The 17,626-nt window shown below is 46.1% G+C and overlaps 11 non-coding genes and 1 pseudogene across 11 annotated transcripts; 7 read left to right on the forward strand and 5 right to left on the reverse strand.

Moving 5' to 3' along the window:
- Positions 1-7,334: 7,334 nt before the first annotated feature.
- Positions 7,335-7,497, reverse strand: LOC135044467 (U1 spliceosomal RNA). Its single transcript, XR_010237058.1, has one exon. It is a non-coding gene; the product is annotated as a U1 spliceosomal RNA (small nuclear RNA).
- A 152-nt stretch (positions 7,498-7,649) lies between these two features.
- LOC135045073 (U1 spliceosomal RNA) lies at positions 7,650-7,813 on the reverse strand. The gene has a single exon (XR_010237607.1). It is a non-coding gene; the product is annotated as a U1 spliceosomal RNA (small nuclear RNA).
- A 675-nt stretch (positions 7,814-8,488) lies between these two features.
- Positions 8,489-8,651, reverse strand: LOC135045239 (U1 spliceosomal RNA). Its single transcript, XR_010237766.1, has one exon. It is a non-coding gene; the product is annotated as a U1 spliceosomal RNA (small nuclear RNA).
- A 152-nt stretch (positions 8,652-8,803) lies between these two features.
- LOC135044886 (U1 spliceosomal RNA) lies at positions 8,804-8,967 on the reverse strand. The gene has a single exon (XR_010237422.1). It is a non-coding gene; the product is annotated as a U1 spliceosomal RNA (small nuclear RNA).
- A 593-nt stretch (positions 8,968-9,560) lies between these two features.
- Positions 9,561-9,688, reverse strand: LOC135044591 (U1 spliceosomal RNA; annotated as a pseudogene).
- Positions 9,689-9,832: 144 nt separating this feature from the next.
- Positions 9,833-9,948, forward strand: LOC135044627 (U5 spliceosomal RNA). Its single transcript, XR_010237168.1, has one exon. It is a non-coding gene; the product is annotated as a U5 spliceosomal RNA (small nuclear RNA).
- Positions 9,949-10,218: 270 nt separating this feature from the next.
- Positions 10,219-10,334, forward strand: LOC135044765 (U5 spliceosomal RNA). The gene has a single exon (XR_010237305.1). It is a non-coding gene; the product is annotated as a U5 spliceosomal RNA (small nuclear RNA).
- A 264-nt stretch (positions 10,335-10,598) lies between these two features.
- On the forward strand, positions 10,599-10,714 carry LOC135044729 (U5 spliceosomal RNA). The gene has a single exon (XR_010237270.1). It is a non-coding gene; the product is annotated as a U5 spliceosomal RNA (small nuclear RNA).
- Positions 10,715-10,988: 274 nt separating this feature from the next.
- LOC135044757 (U5 spliceosomal RNA) lies at positions 10,989-11,104 on the forward strand. The gene has a single exon (XR_010237297.1). It is a non-coding gene; the product is annotated as a U5 spliceosomal RNA (small nuclear RNA).
- Positions 11,105-11,379: 275 nt separating this feature from the next.
- On the forward strand, positions 11,380-11,495 carry LOC135044715 (U5 spliceosomal RNA). The gene has a single exon (XR_010237256.1). It is a non-coding gene; the product is annotated as a U5 spliceosomal RNA (small nuclear RNA).
- Positions 11,496-11,769: 274 nt separating this feature from the next.
- On the forward strand, positions 11,770-11,885 carry LOC135044648 (U5 spliceosomal RNA). The gene has a single exon (XR_010237189.1). It is a non-coding gene; the product is annotated as a U5 spliceosomal RNA (small nuclear RNA).
- Positions 11,886-12,160: 275 nt separating this feature from the next.
- Positions 12,161-12,276, forward strand: LOC135044774 (U5 spliceosomal RNA). Its single transcript, XR_010237313.1, has one exon. It is a non-coding gene; the product is annotated as a U5 spliceosomal RNA (small nuclear RNA).
- The last annotated feature ends 5,350 nt before the right edge of the window (positions 12,277-17,626 follow it).

Genomic DNA, 17,626 nt, shown 5'->3' on the forward strand with positions numbered 1-17,626 from the left:
CACATGACGCAAAGAAAAAAAGAGGCGCAATGAGGTAGCTGTGTGACTAAGCTCAGCGACCCAAGTGGCCGACACAAACACCTGGCCCATCTAGGAGTGGCACTGCAGTGTCACGCAGGATGGCCCTTCCAAAAAACACTCCCCAAACAGCACATGACGCAAAGAAAAATAAAAGAAAAAAGAGGTGCAAGGTGGAATTGCCTTGGGCCCTCCCACCCACCCTTATGTTGTATAAACAGGACATGCACACTTTAACCAACCCATCATTTCAGTGACAGGGTCTGCCACATGACTGTGACTGAAATGACGGGTTGGTTTGGACCCCCACCAAAAAAGAAGCAATAAATCTCTCCTTGCACAAACTGGCTCTATAGAGGCAAGATGTCCACCTCATCATCATCCTCCGATTCATCACCGTGTACATCCCCCTCCTCACAGATTATCAATTCGTCCCCACTGGAATCCACCATCTCAGCTCCCTGTATACTTTGTGGAGGCAATTGCTGCTGGTCAATGTCTCCACGGAGCAATTGATTATAATTCATTTTAATGAACATCATCTTCTCCACATTTTCTGGAAGTAACCTCGTACGCCGATTGCTGACAAGGTGAGCGGCGGCACTAAACACTCTTTCGGAGTACACACTTGTGGGAGGGCAACTTAGGTAGAATAAAGCCAGTTTGTGCAAGGGCCTCCAAATTGCCTCTTTTTCCTGCCAGTATACGTACGGACTGTCTGACGTGCCTACTTGGATGCGGTCACTCATATAATCCTCCACCATTCTTTCAATGGTGAGAGAATCATATGCAGTGACAGTAGACGACATGTCCGTAATCGTTGGCAGGTCCTTCAGTCCGGACCAGATGTCAGCATCAGCAGTCGCTCCAGACTGCCCTGCATCACCGCCAGCGGGTGGGCTCGGAATTCTGAGCCTTTTCCTCGCACCCCCAATTGCGGGAGAATGTGAAGGAGGAGCTGTTGACCGATCAAGTTCCGCTTGACTTGATAATTTTCTCACCAGCAGGTCTTTGAACCCCTGCAGACTTGTGTCTGCCGGAAAGAGAGATACAACGTAGGTTTTAAATCTAGGATCGAGCACGGTGGGCAAAATGTAGTGCTCTGATTTCAACAGATTGACCACCCGTGAATCCTGGTTAAGCGAATGAAGGGCTCCATCCACAAGTCCCACATGCCTAGCGGAATCGCTCTGTCTTAGCTCCTCCTTCAATGTCTCCAGCTTCTTCTGCAAAAGCCTGATGACGGGAATGACCTGACTCAGGCTGGCAGTGTCTGAACTGACTTCACGTGTGGCAAGTTCAAAAGGTTGCAGAACCTTGCACAACGTTGAAATCATTCTCCACTGCGCTTGAGACAGGTGCATTCCACCTCCTATATCGTGGTCAGATGTATAGGCTTGAATGGCCTTTTGCTGCTCCTCCATCCTCTGAAGCATATAGAGGGTTGAATTCCACCTCGTTTCCACTTCTTGCTTCAGATGATGGCAGGGCAGGTTCAGGCGTTTTTGGTGTTGCTCCAGTCTTCTGTACGTGGTGCCTGTACGCCGAAAGTGTCCCGCAATTCTTGTGGCCACCGACAGCATCTCTTGCACGCCCCTGTCGTTTTTTAAATAATTCTGCACCACCAAATTCAAGGTATGTGCAAAACATGGGACGTGCTGGAATTTGCCCAGATATAATGCACGCACAATATTGCTGGCGTTGTCCGATGCCACAAATCCACAGGAGAGTCCAATTGGGGTAAGCCATTCTGTGATGATCTTCCTCAGTTGCCGTAAGAGGTTTTCATCTGTGTGCGTATTCTGGAAAGCGGTGATACAAAGCGTAGCCTGCCTAGGAAAGAGTTGGCGTTTGCGAGATGCTGCTACTGGTGCCGCCGCTGCTGTTCTTGCGGCGGGAGTCAATACATCTACCCAGTGGGCTGTCACAGTCATATAGTCCTGAGTCTGCCCTGCTCCACTTGTCCACATGTCCGTGGTTAAGTGGACATTGGGTACAACTGCATTTTTTAGGACACTGGTGAGTCTTTTTCTGAGGTCTGTGTACATTTTCGGTATCGCCTGCCTAGAGAAATGGAACCTAGATAGTATTTGGTACCGGGGACACAGTACCTCAATCAAGTCTATAGTTGGCTCTGAAGTAATGATGGATACCGGAACCACGTTTCTCACTGCCCAGGATGCCAAGGCCTCAGTTATCCGCTTTGCAGCAGGATGACTGCTGTGATATTTCATCTTCCTCGCAAAGGACTGTTGGACAGTCAATTGCTTGGTGGAAGTAGTAAAAGTGGTCTTACGACTTCCCCTCTGGGATGACCATCGACTCCCAGCAGCAACAACAGCAGCGCCAGCAGCAGTAGGCGTTACACTCAAGGATGCATCGGAGGAATCCCAGGCAGGAGAGAACTCGTCAGAATTGCCAGTGACATGGCCTGCAGGACTATTGGCATTCCTGGGGAAGGAGGAAATTGACACTGAGGGAGTTGGTGGGGTGGTTTGCGTGAGCTTGGTTACAAGAGGAAGGGATTTACTGGTCAGTGGACTGCTTCCGCTGTCGCCCAAAGTTTTTGAACTTGTCACTGACTTATGATGAATGCGCTGCAGGTGACGTATAAGGGAGGATGTTCCGAGGTGGTTAACGTCCTTACCCCTACTTATTACAGCTTGACAAAGGCAACACACGGCTTGACACCTGTTGTCCGCATTTCTGTTGAAATACTTCCACACCGAAGAGCTGATTTTTTTGGTATTTTCACCAGGCATGTCAATGGCCATATTCCTCCCACGGACAACAGGTGTCTCGCCGGGTGCCTGACTTAAACAAACCACCTCACCATCAGAATCCTCCTTGTCAATTTCCTCCCCAGCGCCAGCAACACCCATATTCTCCTCATCCTGGTGTACTTCAACACTGACATCTTCAATCTGACTATCAGGAACTGGACTGCGGGTGCTCCTTCCAGCACTTGCAGGGGGCGTGCAAATGGTGGAAGGTGCATGCTCTTCACGTCCAGTGTTGGGAAGGTCAGGCATCGCAACCGACACAATTGGACTCTCCTTGTGGATTTGTGATTTTGAAGAACGCACAGTTCTTTGCTGTGCTTTTGCCAGCTTAAGTCTTTTCATTTTTCTAGCGAGAGACTGAGTGCTTCCATCCTCATGTGAAGCTGAACCACTAGCCATGAACATAGGCCAGGGCCTCAGCCGTTCCTTGCCACTCCGTGTGGTAAATGGCATATTGGCAAGTTTACGCTTCTCCTCCGACGATTTTTATTTAGATTTTTGAGTCATTTTTTTACTGATCTTTTGTGTTTTGGATTTTACATGCTCTGTACTATGACATTGGGCATCGGCCTTGGCAGACGACGTTGATGGAATTTCATCGTCTCGGCCATGACTAGTGGCAGCAGCTTCAGCACGAGGTGGAAGTGGATCTTGATCTTTCCCTATTTTTGGAACCTCAACATTTTTGTTCTCCATATTTTAATAGGCACAACTAAAAGGCACCTCAGGTAAACAATGGAGATGGATGGATACTAGTATACTTATGGATGACGAGTGACTGACGACACAGAGGTAGCTACAGCCGTGGACTACCGTACTGCGTCTGCTAGTATAGAGATGATAATTAATGATATAAAAAAAAATATATATATAACTACTGTAGGTATATATAATATAATGACGGACCTGGTGGACACTGTCAGCAGACTGCTAAACTACTAGTATGAAGAAGATAGAAAAAAACTTCCACCACAGGTAGGTAGGTATACAATTATGGACGAGCACTGACGACACAGAGATAGCCACAGCCGTGGCCTACCGTACTGCGTCTGCTAGTATAGAGATGATAATTAATGATATAAAAAAAAATATATATAACTACTGTAGGTATATATAATATAATGACGGACCTGGTGGACACTGTCAGCAGACTGCTAAACTACTAGTATGAAGAAGATAGAAAAAAAAAACCACCACAGTTAGGTATACAATTATGGACGAGTGACGACACAGAGGTAGGTACAGCCGTGGACTACCGTACTGCGTCTGCTAGTATAGATAATATACTAAATATATTACTACTGTAGGTATATAATATAATGACGGACCTGGTGGACACTGTCAGCAGACTCCTAAACTACTAGTATGAAGAAGATAGAAAAAAAAACCCCACCACAGGTAGGTATACAATTATGGACGAGCACTGACGACACAGAGGTAGGTACAGCCGTGGACTACCGTACTGCATCTGCTAGTATAGATAATATAATAAATATATTACTACTGTAGGTATATAATATAATGACGGACCTGGTGGACACTGTCAGCAGACTGCTAAACTACTAGTATGAAGAAGATAAAAAAAAAACCCCACCACAGGTAGTTAGGTATACAATTATGGATGAGCACTGACGACACAGAGATAGCCACAGCCGTGGACTACCGTACTGCGTCTGCTAGTATAGATAATATAATAAATATATTACTACTGTAGGTATATAATATAATGATGGACCTGGTGGACACTGTCAGTAGACTCCTAAACTACTAGTATGAAGAAGATAGAAAAAAAAAACCCACCACAGGTAGGTAGGTATACAATTATGGACGAGCACTGACGACACAGAGATAGCCACAGCCGTGGACTACCGTACTGCGTCTGCTAATATAGAGATGATAAAGATGAAAAAAAAAATATAACACTACTGCAGGTAAATATTTATATAATATATGTATGACGGACCTGCTGGACACTGTCAGCAGAATGCATTTATAGAATAAAAAAAAAACACCACAGGAGTGTTTAACTTTTTCAGGCAGACAATATACTGGTGGTCACACTGGCAGCAAAAGTGTGCACTGTACTCCTGCTATAACTGCTCCCCAGTCTCCCCCACAATTAAGCTGTGTGAGCAGTGAGCACTCAGCACAGTCAGATATACATAGATGATATATCATGCAGCACACTGAGGCTGAGCACAGATATGGTATGTGTATCGTTTTTTTTCAGGCAGAGAACGGATTATAAATAATAAAACTGGTGGTCACTATCAGCAAAACTCTGCACTACTGAGTACTCCTGACAAGTTCAACTGCTCCCCAAATTAGTAGTAAATCAAATGTCACTCGTCTCTATCTTCTAATCTAAACGGAGAGGACGCCAGCCACGTCCTCTCCCTATCAATCTCAATGCACGTGTGAAAATGGCGGCGACGCGCGGCTCCTTATATAGAATCCAAGTCTCGTGAGAATCCGACAGCGGGATGATGACGTTCGGGCGCGCTCGGGTTAACCGAGCAAGGCGAGAGGATCCGAGTCTGCTCGGACCCGAGCAAAAAAGGGTGAAGTTCGGGCGGGTTCGGATTCCGAGGAACCGAACCCGCTCATCTCTTATGGCCACCCAGCATGACGCCTCCCTTCTTGACCATGCTGTAATTGCAGTCGCACTGCAGTTCAGCGTGATCATAAAAAATGGTGTAGCCTCCTGCTGGTGCAGACTGTATGTGCGCGCAGGAAGCCGCCACCATTTTTGTGATCACAGCGGCTGAATGTGATGTCATACAGCTGCTGTGACCACGCCCCCTGTGTCTCCTCCATTGCAGACCCCATTTTGAAGCCTTGCCCCCGCACCGCTCCATCCCTGACATGGAAATGGAGTGTTGCTGACCCCCCTCTCCCCCCCTGCCCCGATTGACAGGCAGAGGCGATCGCATTCTCTGCGGGGTGCCGCAGAAAATGCAGGCACATGCGTATGCTCTTAGCAATTTTTGCAGTTGGATCACTTATTGTGATTGCAATCCAACCTGAATCAGGCCCTATTACCTATCACAATGCGCTGCGGGCAGTACAAAATTGGTTTAATATAGGAGAAAAACCCCCAGACCTGTGCTCCTTAACTGTACCTGGTGGCTAGTGGAGCGGCTGCCCAGTAATCAGTGTCCACGCCAGTGCGCACACGGTCCACCCCCTACGGCCACGCTCCCCTTCATCAGCGGCCTCGTGATCCGGAAGGGCGGTGTGTGTGTGACTGACCTTAGGAAGAAACCGGAGCCTCCGCTGCAGTGACCCAGCAACCAGGGCACGGGAGTATACAGCGCCGCTGGGAGTGATGAAGCTGCAGTAAAGATGTCTATTAGACCTAGCCTGCTGCAGCCCTTGTAGATTCTCATAAAACAAGTTCTTCTTTTCTTGTCAAAATGAATAGCTAAGAATTGGCTTCCTGAGGCAGGCCCCTGTTAAGTGGCCTGCTACTGAAGGCACCAACTACAAACTGAGCTCCCTGTTCATGGAAGCGGGGTTATAGAGGAGGATGCGCTGAGCATCTTGGGAACAGTCAAAAGCTTTGAGTCGGTTGGTGCCTCAGATCAAGATCCTACTCTACACCCCAATGTGAATCCTTGTGGAGTCCTGTGTACCCCACAGAAGAAATTAATGTGTCACACCCATTGGCAGCAACCTTAGAATAGCTGCTGATGGGCACAATTGAGAAAGGAAGGGGGGGGGGGGACATTTGAATCCAGCACATAGATGCAATTCAAATATGTAATTTGTACCTTCCTATTTTAAAATATAATGGATGAACTTCACCCTGTGAGAACAATCTTCATGATCAAGAGATCTCATATGCAAAATAAGTATGAGTTGGGATAGGGCTGGGGAGGGTGGCTGCTCGGGCAGCCCCTCCCCCATCAAGTTAAGGAGATTCAACTGAGGAAGCACAAGGGAACTCTCGTCTGGGGACAACAACTGCAGGGAGACCACATCTTTTCAGATGAACATGGGAGGGCGGAAGGCTGCCTAATACTGAAGCACCATCAAATATCAAACCATATGCAACAACTAGTACAAGCATTCCTGGGGGAAGGTCTGCAGCAGACGGATTTGCATACGGTGATGTCATCCAAGCAGTGGGCCAAAGTTGGCTGGAACCCTCATCTGCATATGAAAAGAGAAAAGGGGCATGCAGGGCATGGCGGCCTTTTGCGGTGCTTGGATGACCCCTAGTTCGCATTAAACACCCCCACCCTCCTTTGGTGTGGGGCTCATGTTGGCTATGCCCCAGCCCCTGAAGCATTCAAGCTGATTTCTTGCAGCAGCTGGGCACTGTAACAGCTCCAGAGCTGCTCTGTAAGGCAACTAAAAGGGTGTGGGCCCTGCAGCACCACCTGTAGTTCGCATTGTGCGTCGGAAGGCACAAAGTAAGCAGACGGGAGAAGTCAGGATAGTGCGCAAGGGCATAGAAGGGAGTGGCTCCAGAAAAGAGAAGTGGAAACAGACAGCAAACTAGGCTGGAGAGAGACCTGAGACAAAGAGATCTGAATTATACGAGAGCCGACCAGGGGAAACACAAATTATGCAATCAAGTTTCCCACATTTGGGGAAATCACAGGAGCAGCACACCCAGAGTGCAATGGGTGAGCCTTGCCCTGGGAGAAGCACCTTCATGATCATAGTATCTCACCTGGCAGGTAAGTAGGAGTTGGGCTAGAGCTGGGGAGGGTCACTGCTCGGGCACCCCCCTGTCAAGTGAAGGAGATCCAACTGAGGCAGCACAAGGGAACTCTCGAAAGAAGAACAAGGCTAGAGGAATATATGAGACAAAGAAATCTGACTTTTACCAGAGCTGACCAGAGGAAAACACAAACACAGTCCCCCACTACCACAAAAAATGCAGGCGAGTTTCCCACATTTGGGGAAATCACAGGGGTCAGCATACCCAGAATGCAATGAATGAACCTCACCCTGGGTGAACAATCTTCATGACCATGGTGTCTCCTATGCAAAATAAGTATGATTTGGGATAGGGCGGGGAGGGCCGCTGCTCAGGCACATCTCTGTCAAGTAAAGGAGATTCAACTGAGGCAGCACAAGGGAACTCTCATCTGGGGACAACAACTGCAGGGAGAACACATATTTTCAGATGAACATGGGAGGGCAGAAGGCTGCCTAATACTGAAGCACCCCCAAACAACAAACCAAATGCAACAACTAGTGCAAGCATTCCTGGGGCAAGGCCTGCAGCAGATGGATTTGCATATGGTGATGTCATCCAAGCAGTGGGTCAAAGTTGGCTTCAACCCTCATCTGCATATGAAAAGAGAAAAGGGGCGTGCAGGGCATGGCGGCCTTTTGCGGTGCTTGGATTACCCCTAGTTCGCATTAAACACCCCCACCCACCTTTGGTGTGGGGCTCATGTTGGCCATGCCCCATCCCCTGAAGCATTCAAGCTGATTTCTTGCAGCAGCAGGGCACTGTAACAGCTCCAGAGCTGCTCTTTAAGGCAAGTAAAAGATTGTGTGGGCCCTGCAGCACTACCTGTAGTTTGCATTGTGCATTGGAAGGCACAAAGTAAGCAGACGGGAGGAGAAGTCAGGATAGTGCACAAGGGTATAGAAGGGAGGGGCTCAAGATAAAAGAAGTGGAAACAGACAGCAAACTAGGCTGGAGAAAGACCTGAGACAAAGAGATCTGAATTATACGAGAGCCGACCAGAGGAAACACAAATTATGCAGTCAAGTGTCCCACATTTGGGGAAATCGTAGGAGCAGCACACCCAGAGTGCAATGGGTGAGCCTTGCCCTGGGAGAAGCACCTTCCTGATCATAGTATCTCACCTGGCAGGTAAGTAGGAGTTGGGCTAGAGCTGGGGAGGGTCGCTGCTCGGGCACCCCCCTGTCAAGTGAAGGAGATCCACCTGAGGCAGCACAAGGGAACTCTCGAAAGAAGAACAAGGCTAGAGGAAAATCTGAGACAAAGAAATCTGAGTTTTAACAGAGCTGACCAGAGGAAAGCACAAACACAGTCCCCCACTACCACAAATAATGCAGTCGAGTTTCCCACATTTGGGGAAATCACAGGGGTCAGCATACCCAAAATGCAATGAATGAACCTCACCCTGGGAGAACAATCTTCATGACCATGGTATCTCCTATGCAAAATAAGTATGATTTGGGATAGGGCTGGGGAGGGCCGCTGCTCATGCACATCTCTGTCAAGTAAAGGAGATTCAACTGAGGCAGCACAAGGGAACTCTCATCTGGGGACAACAACTGCAGGGAGAACACATATTTTCAGATGAACATGGGAGGGCAGAAGGCTGCCTAATACTGAAGCACCCCCAAACAACAAACCAAATGCAACAACTAGTGCAAGCATTCCTGGGGGAAGTTCTGCAGAAGACGGATTTGCATACGGTGATGTCATCCAAGCAGAGGGCCAAAGTTGGCTGGAACCCTCATCTGCATATGAAAAGAGAAAAGGGGTATGCAGGGCATGGCGGCCTTTTGCGGCGCTTGGATGACCCTTAGTTCGCATTAAACACCCCCACCCTCCTTCGGTGTGGGGCTCATGTTGGCCATGCCCCATCCCCTGAAGCATTCAAGCTGATTTCTTGCAGCAGCTTGGCACTGTATCAGCTCCAGAGCTGCTCTGTAAGGCAAGTAAAAGGGTGTGGGCCCTGCAGCACTACCTGTAGTTTGCATTGTGCATTGGAAGGCACAAAGTAAGCAGACAGGAGGAGAAGTCAGGATAGTGCACAAGGGTATAAAAGCGAGTTTCCCACATTTGGGAAAATCACAGGGGTCAGCATACCCAGAATGCAATGAATGAACCTCACCCTGGGAGAACAATCTTCATGACCATGGTATCTCCTATGCAAAATAAGTATGATTTGGGATAGGGCTGGGGAGGGCCGCTGCTCAGGCACATCTCTGTCAAGTAAAGGAGATTCAACTGAGGCAGCACAAGGGAACTCTCATCTGGGGACAACAACTGCAGGGAGAACACATATTTTCAGATAAAAATCTTGGTCATGCTCTGGTTTCTCTTCAGAACGAACAAATCTTTCGCCTTTTACTAAAGATTTCCGTGGAGAGGAGCAAAACCGAGTTTTATCTCAATTTTTGCATGCCCCATCTTTTTGGGGTTTCTTTTATCGGTTTAAAGATAGAATGAGTGTGCTTTAATGTAAGCTCATTTGCATAGAAATGACAGTAAATGTTTGTTTCTTTTCAAACAGAACTTTCTTGACCATGCTACTTGCTTGAAAGATCTGGGAGCACATGGAATACAGTACAAACCATGCTTATAGCAAGGAGAAGCCAGGTGAGAAATCTGCTTACTTTCAAGTTGGGCGCTCACTTTGATCTGAATGAGGACTGCTGGCACAGCATTTAGGCGACAGGTGGAATCTTGGTCATGCTCTGGTTTCTCTTCAGAACGAACAAATCTTTCGCCTTTTATTAAAGATTTTTGTGGAGAGGAGCAAAACTGAGTTTTATCTCAATTTTTGCATGCCCCATATTATTGGGGTTTCTTTTATCAGTTTCTTGTTAGCTTTAATGTAAGTTTATTTGCATAACAATGACTATAAATGTCTGTTTCTTTTCAAGCAGAACTTTCTTGACCATTCTAATTGCTTGAAAGATCTGGGAGCACATGGAAAAGAGTACAAACCATGCTTATAGCAAGGGGAAGCCTGGTGAGAAATCTGCTTTCTTTCTTTCAAATTGGGTGCTCACTTTGCGCTGAATGAGGACTGCTGGCATGGCACTCAGGCGACAGGTGGAATCTTGGTCATACTCTGGTTTCTCTTCAAAACAAACAGATCTTTCGCCTTTTACTAAAGATTTCCGTGGAGAGGAGCAAAACTGAGTTTTATCTCAATTTTTGCATGCTCCGTCTTATTGGGGTTTCTTTTATCGGTTTAAAGATAGAACGAGTGTGCTTTAATGTAAGCTCATTTGCATAGAAATGACAGTAAATGTTTGTTTCTTTTCAAACAGAACTTTCTTGACTATACTAAATGCTTGAAAGATCTGGGAGCACATGGAAAAGAGTACAAACCATGTTTATAGCAAGGGGAAGCCTGGTGAGAAATCTGCTTTCTTTCTTTCAAATTGGGTGCTCACTTTGAGCTGAATGAGGACTGCTGGCATGGCACTCAGGCGACAGGTGGAATCTTGGTCATGTTCTGGTTTCTCTTCAGAACGAACAAAACTTTCGCCTTTTACTAAAGATTTCCGTGGAGAGGAGCAAAACTGAGTTTTATCTCAATTTTTGCATGCCCCATCTTATTGGGATTTTATTTTATCGGTTTAAAGATAGAACGAGTGTGCTTTAATGTAAGCTCATTTGCATAGAAATGACAGTAAATGTTTGTTTCTTTTCAAACAGAACTTTCTTGACCACACTAATTGCTTGAAAGATCTGGGAGCACATGGAAAAGAGTACAAACCATGTTTATAGCAAGGGGAAGCCTGGTGAGAAATCTGCTTTCTTTCTTTCAAATTGGGTGCTCACTTTGAGCTGAATGAGGATTGCTGGCATGGCACTCAGGCGACAGGTGGAATCTTGGTCATGCTCTGGTTTCTCTTCAAAACGAACAGATCTTTCGCCTTTTACTAAAGATTTCCGTGGAGAGGAGCAAAACTGAGTTTTATCTCAATTTTTGCATGCTCCGTCTTATTGGGGTTTCTTTTATCGGTTTAAAGATAGAACGAGTGTGCTTTAATGTAAGCTCATTTGCATAGAAATGACAGTAAATGTTTGTTTCTTTTCAAACAGAACTTTCTTGACTATACTAATTGCTTGAAAGATCTGGGAGCACATGGAAAAGAGTACAAACCATGTTTATAGCAAGGGGAAGCCTGGTGAGAAATCTGCTTTCTTTCTTTCAAATTGGGTGCTCACTTTGAGCTGAATGAGGACTGCTGGCATGGCACTCAGGCGACAGGTGGAATCTTGGTCATGTTCTGGTTTCTCTTCAGAACGAACAAATCTTTCGCCTTTTACTAAAGATTTCCGTGGAGAGGAGCAAAACTGAGTTTTATCTCAATTTTTGCATGCCCCATCTTATTGGGGTTTTATTTTATCGGTTTAAAGATAGAACGAGTGTGCTTTAATGTAAGCTCATTTGCATAGAAATGACAGTAAATGTTTGTTTCTTTTCAAACAGAACTTTCTTGACCACACTAATTGCTTGAAAGATCTGGGAGCACATGGAAAAGAGTACAAACCATGTTTATAGCAAGGGGAAGCCTGGTGAGAAATCTGCTTTCTTTCATTCAAATTGGGTGCTCACTTTCAGCTGAATGAGAACTGCTGGCATGGCACTCAGGCGACAGGTGGAATCTTGGTCATGCTCTGGTTTCTCTTCAGAACTAACAAATATTTCGCCTTTTATTAAAGATTTCCGTGGAGAGGAGCAAAACTGAGTTTTATCTCAATTTTTGCATGCCCCATATTATTGGGGTTTCTTTTATCAGTTTAAAGACAGAACGAGTGTGCTTTCTTGTTAGCTTTAATGTAAGTTTATTTGCATAACAATGACAGTAAATGTTGTTTCTTTTCAAACAGAACTTTCTTGACCATGCTACTTGCTTAAAGGTCTGGGAGCACATGGAAAACAGTACAAACCATGCAGTATCACAAGAGCCTTTATTTGATCTTTCATGAAGATAGAGCAGAATTGAGGACACGTCAACAATTTCTGCCGAAGGTGGTTCATCTTTCCACATGGTGCCTTTGGCCACTGACACCTTCGTTGAGTCAAAGTCTCTGGCTGTGGTCAGAACTTTGAAAATGTATGTCACCAGAACGGTTCAGATTAGGAAAACAGAGGCTCTGTTTGTCCTGTATGCTCCCAACAGGATTTGGTGTCCTGCTTCCATGCAGACCATTATGCGCTGGATCTGTGGTGAGATTCAGCATGCTCATTCCACGGCAGGATTGCCGTTACTGAAGTAGGTGAAGACCCATTCTACAAGAAAGGTGGGTTCATCCTTGGCAGCTGGTCGGGGAGTCTCGGCATTGCAACTTTGCCGAGCAGCTATTTAGTAAACACTTTTGCTAAGTTTTACAAGTTTGATACCTTGGCTGATGATAACCTTAAGTTGGGTCATTCGGTGCTGCAGAGTCGTACGCACTCTCCCACCCGTTCAAGAGCTTTGGTATAACCCCATGGTTCTTAATGTGACCCCAGCATCCTCTAGGTCATATGAGAAAATAGGATTTTAATACCTACCGGTAAATCCTTTTCTCTTAGTCTGTAGAGGATGCTGGGCACCCGTCCCAGTCCATACTGTGTCTGCAGTTATTACTTGTGGTTATACACATGTTGTGTTATGGTTCTGGTCAGCTTTTTGCTGCAATTGTTCATGCCGTTGGCTTGTGTTCTGTTGAATGCCACGTTCTGCGGCATGTTTAAGGTGTGAGCTGGTAAGATGCTCACCTTAGTTTAACAATAAATCCTTTCCTCGAAATGTCCGTCTCCCTGGGCACAGTTCCTATAACTGGAGTCTGGAGGAGGGGCATAGAGGGAGGAGCCAGTTCACACCCTTTGAAAGTCTTAAAGTGCCCATGTCTCTTGCGGATCCCGTCTATACCCCATGGTTCTTAATGTGACCCCAGCATCCTCTACGGACTAAGAGAAAAGAATGCCCTTGCGCACTATCCTGACTTCTCCTCCCGTCTGCTTACTTTGTGCCTTCCAACGCACAATGCGAACTACAGGTGGTGCTGCAGGGCCCACACCCTTTTACTTGCCTTACAGAACAGCTCTGGAGCTGTTACAGTGCCCAGCTGCTGCAAGAAATCAGCTTGAATGCTTCAGGGGATGGGGCATGGCCAACATGAGCCCCACACCAAAGGAGGGTGGGGGTGTTTAATGTGAACTAGGGGTCATCCAAGCACTGCAAAAGGCCGCCATGCCCTGCATGCCCCTTTTCTCTTTTCATATGCAGATGAGGGTTCCAGTCAACTTTGGCCCACTGCTTGGATAACATCACCGTATGCAAATCCGTCTGCTGCAGACCTTCCCCCAGGAATGCTTGTACTAGTTGTTGCATATGGTGCTTCAGTATTAGGCAGCCTTCCGCCCTCCCATGTTCATCTGAAAAGATGTGGTCTCCCTGCAGTTGTTGTCCCCAGACGAGAGTTCCCTTGTGCTTCCTCAGTTGAATCTCCTTAACTTGACGGGGGAGGTGCTGCCCGAGCAGCCCTCCCCAGCCCTATCCCAACTCATATTTATTTTGCATATGAGATCTCTTGATCATGAAGATTGTTCTCACAGGGTGAGGTTCATCCATTATATTTTAAAATAGGAAGGTACGAATTACATATTTGAATTGCATCTATGTGCTGGATTCAAATGTCCCCCCCCCCCTTCCTTTCTCAATTGTGCCCGTCAGCAGCTATTCTAAGGTTGCTGCCAATGGGTGTGACACATTAATTTCTTCTGTGGGGTACACTGGACTCCACAAGGATTCACATTGGGGTGTAGAGTAGGATCTTGATCTGAGGCACCAACCGGCTCAAAGCTTTTGACTGTTCCCAAGAAGCTCAGTGCATTCTCCTCTATAACCCCGCTTCCATGAACAGGGAGCTCAGTTTGTAGTTGGTGCCTTCAGTAGCAGGCCAATTAACAGGGGCCTGCCTCAGGCAGCCTATTCTTAGCTATTAATTTTGACAAGAAAAGAAGAACTTGTTTTATGAGAATCTACAAGGGCTGCAGCAGGCTAGGTCTAATAGACATCTTTACTGCAGCTTCATCACTCCCAGCGGCGCTGTATACTCCCGTGCCCTGGTTGCTGGGTCACTGCAGCGGAGGCTCCGGTTTCATCCTAAGGTCAGTCACACACACACCACCCTTCCGGATCACGAGGCCGCTGCTGAAGGGGAGCGAGGCCGTAGGGGGTGGGCCGTGTGCGCACTGCGGTGGACACTGATTACTGGGCAGCCGCTCCACTAGCCACCAGGTACAGTTAAGGAGCACAGGTCTGGGGGGTTTTCTCCTATATTAACCCAATTTTGTACTGCCCGCAGCGCATTGTGATAGGTAATAGGGCCTGATTCAGGTTGGATTGCAATCACAATAAGCGATCCAACTGCAAAAATTGCTAAGAGCATACGCATGTGCCTGCATTTTCTGCGGCACCCCGCAGAGAATGTGATCGCCTCTGCCTGTCAATCGGGGCGGGGAAGGGGGGGAGAGGTGGGTCAGCAACACTCCATTTCCAAGTCAGGGATGGAGCGGTGCGGGGGCAAGGCTTCAAAATGGGGTCTGCAACGGAGGAGACACAGGGGGCGTGGTCACAGCGACTGTATGACATCACATTCAGCCGCTGTGATCACAAAAATGGTGGCGGCTTCCTGCGCGCACATACAGTCTGCACCAGCAGGAGCCTACACCATTTTTTATGATCACGCTGAACTGCAGTGCGACTGCAATTACAGCATGGTCAAGAAGGGAGGCGTCATGCTGGGTGGCCATGCCCTGTCACTTTGCAGGAGCCAGCACCGCTCACACACTAGTCCCCGGGTGCAGCCCCCAACCCCCGGGACACCCGGAGCAACAAAATGTAGATTCAGGCCACCAGGCCACGCCCCTACCTATGAAACCATGCCTCCTTTTTACCATTGCACTGCTTATCTGCGCGCACTGCATTACAATCTCCCTCGCCACCTCTCTGGGTGTCACCAGTGATAGTGACACCTCTGCCATGCTTGTAGCAGCTGGTCCTAAGATCTACGCCTCAAACCCTGAGTGTTTGCCCTTGTGACTTGTTGATCATCATAGCGAAGCAGATGCTTACAGAAAACTGCAGGGGCTTAGATTGAAAATAAAAAAATTGATAGGGTATAAGGTAGAGAGGAGCGGGTTCGGTTCTCCGAGAACCGAATTCCCCACGAACTCCACGTGGTTTACACTGGTCCGAGGCAGGCTCGGTTGTTCCCGCCTGACTCGGAAAACCTGAACAAGGGAAAATGTCATCATCCCGCTGTCGGATTCTCGCGAGATTCGGATTCCATATAAAGAGCTGCGCGTTGCTGCCATTTTTACTCGTGCATTGAAGAGAGAGCGGAGAGGACGTGGCTATGTTCTCTCAGTGGAAATCTCAATATCAGTGCTCAGTATCAGTGGTTACTTATTGCTGCTCAGTAATACTAGTAGTGTGTCTCTCCTGCTCAGTGTCAGTTCTCAGTAGTATCCTCATCAGTGCTCAGTATCACTGTTCATTGTCTTGTGCTGCATTGTGTTGCTCAGCATACTACAGTACATTACTAATAGTCCAGTGCTGCATCTTGCTGCTCAGTGTCAGTTCTAGTATCCTCATCAGTGCTCACTATCACTGCTCATTGCATTGTGGTGTTCTGTATACTACAATAACATAGTAATATAGTAACATAGTTTTTGAGGTTGAATAGAGGCAAATTGCCCATCGTGTTCAACCTGTTTTAAGTTGTGATGATTCTACATACTTGCTGAATAATGTTTTATGACTAGTTAGCTACTATAACTCATGTTACCCCCGGATTAACCATGTTGATATTTTAAGTATTATAACCTTGGATAGCTTTTTCATTCAGAAATGTATCCATTCCTTTTTTAAATCCAATTACAGAGTCCGCCATTACCACCTTCCCTGGCAGGGAATTCCACATCCTGATTGCCCTAACAGTGAAGAACCCTTTCCTCCATTGCGTTCTGAACTTTCCTCCAGTCGCAGCGAGTGACCACGTGTTCTTTTAATAAATAATTCCTCTGATAACTCTTTGTTATGTATCTTTACATATTTGAAGATATTAATAATATCTCCTCTTAGGCACCTCTTTTCTAGTGTATAAATATTCAGCCTAGTAAGTCTTTCCTTATAGTCCAGTACTTTTAGGCCTTTAATCAATTTAGTCTTCAGGATCTCTGACACTTCCATGAGCAGCAGAGTAGTGCAATGGAAGCATGCTGGGCCCATAACCCAGAGGTCGATTGATCGAAACTATCCTCTGCTATGTGCATTTTTTTTTTATAATTAAAGTAATCAAAAACTGGGATTGATATTTTGGCACTTTTATTTTTACTTAAAGTACAATAACTTTTATCATTTTAATTTGTTTTAATAGTATATTGACAGCATTGTTTTCTTTAAAAAATCCTCTTAATTTTCTTTACCCTATTACTGAAATGGTAATTGACAAAAACAAACTACATTGTCACCAGAAGAGCAATGCAAAATGTACAAGTGATATATGAAAATCATCTTCCATCTTGAATTTCAATGATGCATTGGGACAACAATTTGTGAGAAACATCTTCACCCATAAAGAAAGATTTTCTTAATTCCTTACCTGTGTGCTGATTAGATATCACCTTGTTTTCACATTAAACAGACTTCCCCATGAGGAAGCAGCAAGGATGCAGTGACGTTTCCTGGTGTCAACCTGTATTATTTCAGTAGACATTGAAATGAGGATGCATCTTTGATGCCTTTCCAATGAAGCAAGTTTAATTCAGTAATAGGTGAAAAACCATTCCTACAAAGGTGTTAATCAGAGACTTGGCTTTGTGGACACTTTTCAGAGAGCAAATTTGTTAGCATAAACATAAAATCAGAAAATGAAGAGCTGTTTAATCACTCAATTGGACTTTTCTGCCAGCATAATTTTTTTTCTCTGCAACTCACTGCTAAATTGTGCTTCCTAGCTGTTTTTTTATAAAATCACTTAATCAAATCTAACTCTGATTACATCAGAGAAGGCCAGGTACCCTACACCATAAGGGAGGTTTTTGAAATTTTGACTTGTCTACTTAAAGATCACCAAAATCTGA

This window comes from Pseudophryne corroboree, unplaced genomic scaffold, assembly GCF_028390025.1.
Source record: "Pseudophryne corroboree isolate aPseCor3 unplaced genomic scaffold, aPseCor3.hap2 scaffold_90, whole genome shotgun sequence".
In the NCBI taxonomy this organism is placed as follows: Eukaryota; Metazoa; Chordata; class Amphibia; order Anura; family Myobatrachidae; genus Pseudophryne; species Pseudophryne corroboree.